The following is a 6,094-nucleotide window of genomic DNA, read 5'->3' on the forward strand; positions in this document are numbered from 1 at the left end:
TATAACTTTTTATATTTCATAATTTTCATCATTTTTTATAGTTTTATAGATTTATATGATTTTATTTATTTATGCCTTCGATTTATAAAACGACTAAAATTTAGTTAATTTCTTTGAAGACACCTTATATTTTCTATATTCTTTATGTATGAATACATATACACATATGTACACACAACACACACATATACGTAATCAGTAAGTATATTCTAATATATATTTACATATGAAACCTGTGTTCTATAGTTACACAAAAAAGACTTTATCTCAAATCAGTTTTTCAATTAAATAAATATCTCTACTATATCAAAATCTTTATATTTTATTTCTGTGAGATAAAACTGAACTAATCTAATCACTGAAAAAATAAGTCATGCTTATCACAGTTGATATTTTTATGCTATTTATCTATGTATGTTACAATTATGCTTGTTATCATAGACCAATGTTTGTAAGCTCGTTAAATGAATCAAATATAATTAATTGAAACATTAATTATTTAATTAAATAACACAAAAAGAGATGAAATTGTTATATACTAGCGACATCTTGTCGGCCATTGCGTGTAGTACATTTGATGTCTGAAAAATGTAGTGAAGACTTTTCAAATAATTTTGATGAAGATATTATTGGTGTTTTTCTCTATTGGATTAATTATATCGAGTAGTCATATGAAAACGTTCGTAATAAGGTATTTAAGAAAAAATTATTTGACTTAATTTAACAATAATGTAATTAAGATTTTTTTTGAAAGTTATATCTTAACGTTTTTATACATATATATATATATATATATATATATATATATATATATATATATATATATATACATTCGTTTAGCCTCTCAAAACATGTATACGATCTTCAAAATTATTTATATTTTTTATTTGTTCGAAGAAAGAACAAAAAAATTTTAATTTTTGCTGTTGTAATAATGTATATGTATACTATTGTAATAATCTATTTTTTCCATTAAGCGAATGTATTTTATGAGAAATTTATTTATTTACGTACAATTTGCGATTTGTTGAAAAAGTACGATATAAGTAATTTCAAGGTTACTTCTTTCGTTTTAATTATCAATTAATTATCTTTTTGGATTTGCTAAAATTTTGGGATTTATTATTATACATAAATGTAATTTAATATAAAAAAGAAAAAAAATAAACCATCATTCTGGGTTATGTACTTGATTGACGTAATATCGTTCAACTGACCGTGTGGCCTAATGGATAAGGCGTCGGACTTCGGATCCGAAGATTGCAGGTTCGAGTCCTGTCACGGTCGAGCAGGATTATTTTTTATTCTTTTTTTAAGTAATATATATTTTACGATAATAATCGATAATATATTTTTGATATAATTTTTTTTTTTTGTAATTGTTTACTAAGATAAAAACGAATTGCGATCAGATAAGATAATACTAATTGTAATCACTGTTTTTATATGCATAATTACTTAACATGATAAGATCTAGAGAAAAATCTAATATTATTGTTAGAGCAAATTGAAAATATAAATTAGAGTAATTTCATCTGAATGAAAAATGAAAAATTATATAGATAAAAATTTTCCAAAATATATGGAATAATTATTGATGAAAATCTAATTTATAAAAATTTAGCATATATTATATGGGACATAATTTACTCATTAGTGTATTACAATTTTATAAATATCTCGTTGAAAAAATAGATTAAAAGATAAAAAATAAGAAAATGTACAAAAAAATTGGATATTCCTTCGAGCCGGATTTGAACCAGCGACCTATGGATGTCTTTTTTCGAGTAAAACCAACTACAGTCCACCGCTCTACCAACTGAGCTATCGAAGGATCGTGGCGAATGATGAAAATTAATTTACTATGAGGTGTGTCTGTCTAGCAGTCTCTAATGTTAATTTATAAACAGTGTAAAAAAAGTAAATTTATAAAAGTAATAATACAATATCACTTTTTATAATTATCGAGCATACCATATAGAATATAGGGTATGAAATATAGGGTGGACCAAAAGTTCTTAAGTGATTTTAAAAATCAATTACTTTTTTTCGTGACATTTTAGACTTATAATTAAGTTTATGTTTCTGTAATATTGAAAAAAAATTAGCCTAAAATATTTCTTTAGAATGAAACACTTTAGAACTGAAGAAGAGTAATTGGTTTTTATAATTATCTAAGAACTTTTGACCTACTTAAGTACTTTTGGTCCATCCTCTATATTAAGATCTATATTGTATAAGGTTTTTATTGAGGTACATGTATAATTCACGCAAGTCGATCTTACAGACTTTAGAAAGGAGACATCGTTAACACCTTTGTAATATAAATTGCAATATAAGTTGTAAAAGATTATCTACAGCTTATAGAAAAGGTCGTATAAGTAATAATGCTAGTATGTAATGTAAATGTATGAATTAATGGGGTTTAATAGAAAAAAAATTGTTATTGTTTGATCATAGAAATATTCTTGCATATTCAACATGAATGCATTGATATATGAAGTAAGTACCCTTCTTATCGATAACATTAGAAGTGTACATATATACATACATTCATATGTATGTCCGATGAAAAAGATAACACATCGAGTATCGGCAAAACACGCATCTAATATAAACGTATGAATAATGAGCTTTATCAAAAGATTTTATTAATGATTAATTAAAGAACTATTTCGGATGTTCAACATGAATATATCGATATATATATATATATATATTTATATTAAATATGTATGATATAAATATATACACATATATATATATATCGATGTGTGTGTACAAAATAAGTACCTTATCATTATTAGATACATCAAAATTAAATGTTTATACACGTACATATTATATAGATACATGCGTGTGCACATGTGATGAAAAAGATAATACACGAGTATAAACAAAATAATTTTACCGATAGATCGATCGTCGATGAATCGAAAAACACGTAACGAAATACATATACCTAATAGTTCTCTACGTATATCTTATGACGCGCGTCTTTCTCATCATCAAAAGGTAGACGCTGTTCGCGAAGTAAGCGACCTCGAAACATTTCTATCGATAGACAAAGATAGAGGAGAAGTAGAGTAATAAAGGGGCGTCGTGGGGTTTAAGGAGAGGCGATATCGCATGGCTTGACATTATCGTGAACGGAAAGGTCGACGTTACTATCCGAAACATTATTGGAATGAAGTTACATGTGATATTGTTCAATCTTTATCAAGATCTATTTGTTAGCTTAATTTTTTACTATTTACATTCTACATATAGATATGTACACCCACACACTCATATATATATATATATATATATATATATATATATATTAAAATGTTAGAATTTTCAAGATTTTCTATCTACATAAATAAATAACACTGCATTTAATAAATTTTTTATGGAAAATTTCTACTAATAGATTACTTATTAACCAAGTTATTACTATTAATTATTATTAATACTATATATATTATAGTATCGTCTATTTACATGTAAAATATATACTGCAAATTCTAACATTACTTATTGACCAACTCAATATGTATTTATCTATCTATTATTTATCTATCTATCTATCTATCTATCCATATATATATATATATATATATATATATATATATGTACATACACGTACACTCATATATACGTCAGTTAATTAACTTAGAAGAAGGTATATAAATAACGTTTCGTTCGATCTTTCCTCTATACGTCCTTAACACGATCGATCGATTGAATTAATAAAATTGCTCGTTAAAAAATGCTTTCTCAAAACAGCCCATTCTTTTTTTTTCTAATCCTGGTAATGTAAGTTATGAAAGTAAAATGTAAAATACGTCCGTATCGTATCGATATTTGATCGATCGAGATCCGATAGGGGACACGTAAATGAACGATGGTGTTAGATTGGGTACCGAAAAAAGGAGCACTTCATTGTCGTGAATCCTCTTTTTTTTTTGTTTGTTTATTTTTTATTTTTTTATTGTACCCGCACGCGTGCGCGCTAACCAACACCTTTTTCAAGGGAGTGTCGACCGTCGGAACAAAGTGAATTAGTTCGAACAAGGCCAAGCCTCTAAGCCACCCAGGGAAGAAGCCGTAGACCATGCGATCGAGTATCGCCAATCTTATTTTATGCGGCTAATACAAGAGCAGGTACGCACGTGAGACGACTATTTAGCCACTACGGACAGGAAAAAAAAGCAAAAAGTAAAAAGAAACGAAAGAAGGAAGAAGAAGAAGTAAACAAAAAAAAACGGAAAAACGAAATTAAAGAACGAAGGAAAGAAGGAAAAAAAAAGAAAGAAAGAAAGCAAAACCTTCGGAGTATCAGCGATTCATAATCTCTACTCGGTAAAGAACCTTCGAAATAAATAATCCTATATAACGTTGGAAAGATAGAGATCGGACAACCATGCTGACTCGACGTAAAAGACGCGGGAGCAGCTTTCAAAGCTACTTCGTCGATAACAAATCCGGAAATAGTCTCTTTGCGGTTAACCTTTACCCTAAGAGAATAGAAAATTTACCCATATCCTGCTTCACCTCTTACTCCCTAAAATCTAACACTGGTTTTGACCTACGCAATTAACGCGTGTTATCGTTCGCAAATGAGCGTTTAAAAAATTTCGAATTTGATAGATAGCTTAATAATTGGAACAAAAAACGCTTGAGTTAATCTCGATCGTTATTAATATCGTTTCGATTGCAATTCATAAAAAATTATATATATCTTATCGTAATATATTTTTCGATATGCGTTATCAATATTTAAGAATAAATGTACAAGTGGATAGTGAACGTACTTCCTTATAATATACATCAAGCCTTCCTTCAAAACACATATATAACGTACTCATGTCGTGAAACATGGTTCATAGTTAAGTCATCTGTACACAAGATACCCACGTCTAGCACCGTCAAAATCGATCGGAAGGAAGGTCCGGCAAGGTGGAAAATCGGCGAAAATCGGTGTCCCGAATAACGAAAAGTCGTGTGAGGACGATCGAAGGAAGGAAGGAAGGGTAAGAGCGAGAGAGAGAGAGAAAGAGAGAGAGAGAATGAAGAGGGGGTGGAAAGCGATGCTACGCCGCAGAACGTCGACATTCTTGTCTTGGCCGGTTAGAAGGGGGTGTTGGAGGGTTCGTTGGGAGCCGTGGAAAGGGTGAAACGCGTGTCGCTATCTCGTTGCTGACGTGGTGCCTTAGAGGATGAGGAGAGAGAGAGAGTGAGAGAGACAGAGAGAATAGTAGGAGGAGAAGGAAGAATAAGGTACGCCGCACGTCTAGCTTGCGCGTGTTAAAGAGACGACCGGGGACGGAGAACGATGAAGATAGAAAGAGAAATAGAAAGATATAGACGACGAGAGAAACGCAGAGAGAAAGAGAGAGAGAGAGAGTGAGGAAGGAGCGAAGGGGGTGCAAAGTGTACGAGTGCGCTGGCGCGCAGCTTCTCGCGTGGTAGTCGTGTGCGCGTCGCACGTCTGGTTCGTGGGCGCCTGTGCGCACGCGAGCCAAGGACGAGGGCAGAAGAGGAGGCAGACGGGGTTGGTGGAGGCGGTCGACGAAGAGAAGAGGGTGGGAAAGAAAGAACGTTCGGTGTTCTCGCGCAGTCTGCCGTCGCTGGTCGACGTTCGCGCGCCCTTTTGGACGTGTCTGTCTGTCTTTTTTCACTCGGTTGATAGTTGGCCGGGAATTGTTGAAAGAGGGCTATAGTTGCGGGAACGAAAAAAAAAAAGAGGAAATAGAAAATTATCAAGGAAAAAAATTAAGGGAAAATTGGAGAGAGAAACTAGAGGAGATGAAGAAGATCGATTAATGGAGAGAAAATCCGTTTACAATTATATTCTTCCGTATTTCCTTCGTTGTTGATAAATATCATCGCCTTCGTTCGCTTCTCTTGATATGAAATTCAAGGTGAGGTAAATTCGTAGTCGGACGGCGTTTTTTTCTTTCTTTCGTGCTTTTTTTTTCCTTTAATTTATTTCTATTTTTCTTTTTTTATTCGACAACCGCGGCGGCTGCTGCGGCGTTTTAAAGATGGCGCCGAGGAAGGACGATGAATTTCGCGTGGTGAGGAAAGATTGCTCATAAACTGTGAG

At 31.9% G+C, this 6,094-nt stretch overlaps 2 non-coding genes across 2 annotated transcripts; one reads left to right on the forward strand and one right to left on the reverse strand.

Moving 5' to 3' along the window:
- Positions 1–1,214: 1,214 nt before the first annotated feature.
- Trnar-ucg (transfer RNA arginine (anticodon UCG)) lies at positions 1,215–1,287 on the forward strand. The gene has a single exon. It is a non-coding gene; the product is annotated as a tRNA-Arg (tRNA).
- A 452-nt stretch (positions 1,288–1,739) lies between these two features.
- Trnay-gua (transfer RNA tyrosine (anticodon GUA)) lies at positions 1,740–1,834 on the reverse strand. The gene is made up of 2 exons: positions 1,798–1,834; positions 1,740–1,775 (listed from the first exon to the last, which is right to left on the reverse strand). It is a non-coding gene; the product is annotated as a tRNA-Tyr (tRNA).
- Positions 1,835–6,094: the final 4,260 nt, after the last annotated feature.

Source organism: Vespula vulgaris, chromosome 4 (assembly GCF_905475345.1).
Source record: "Vespula vulgaris chromosome 4, iyVesVulg1.1, whole genome shotgun sequence".
NCBI lineage: Eukaryota > Metazoa > Arthropoda > Insecta > Hymenoptera > Vespidae > Vespula > Vespula vulgaris.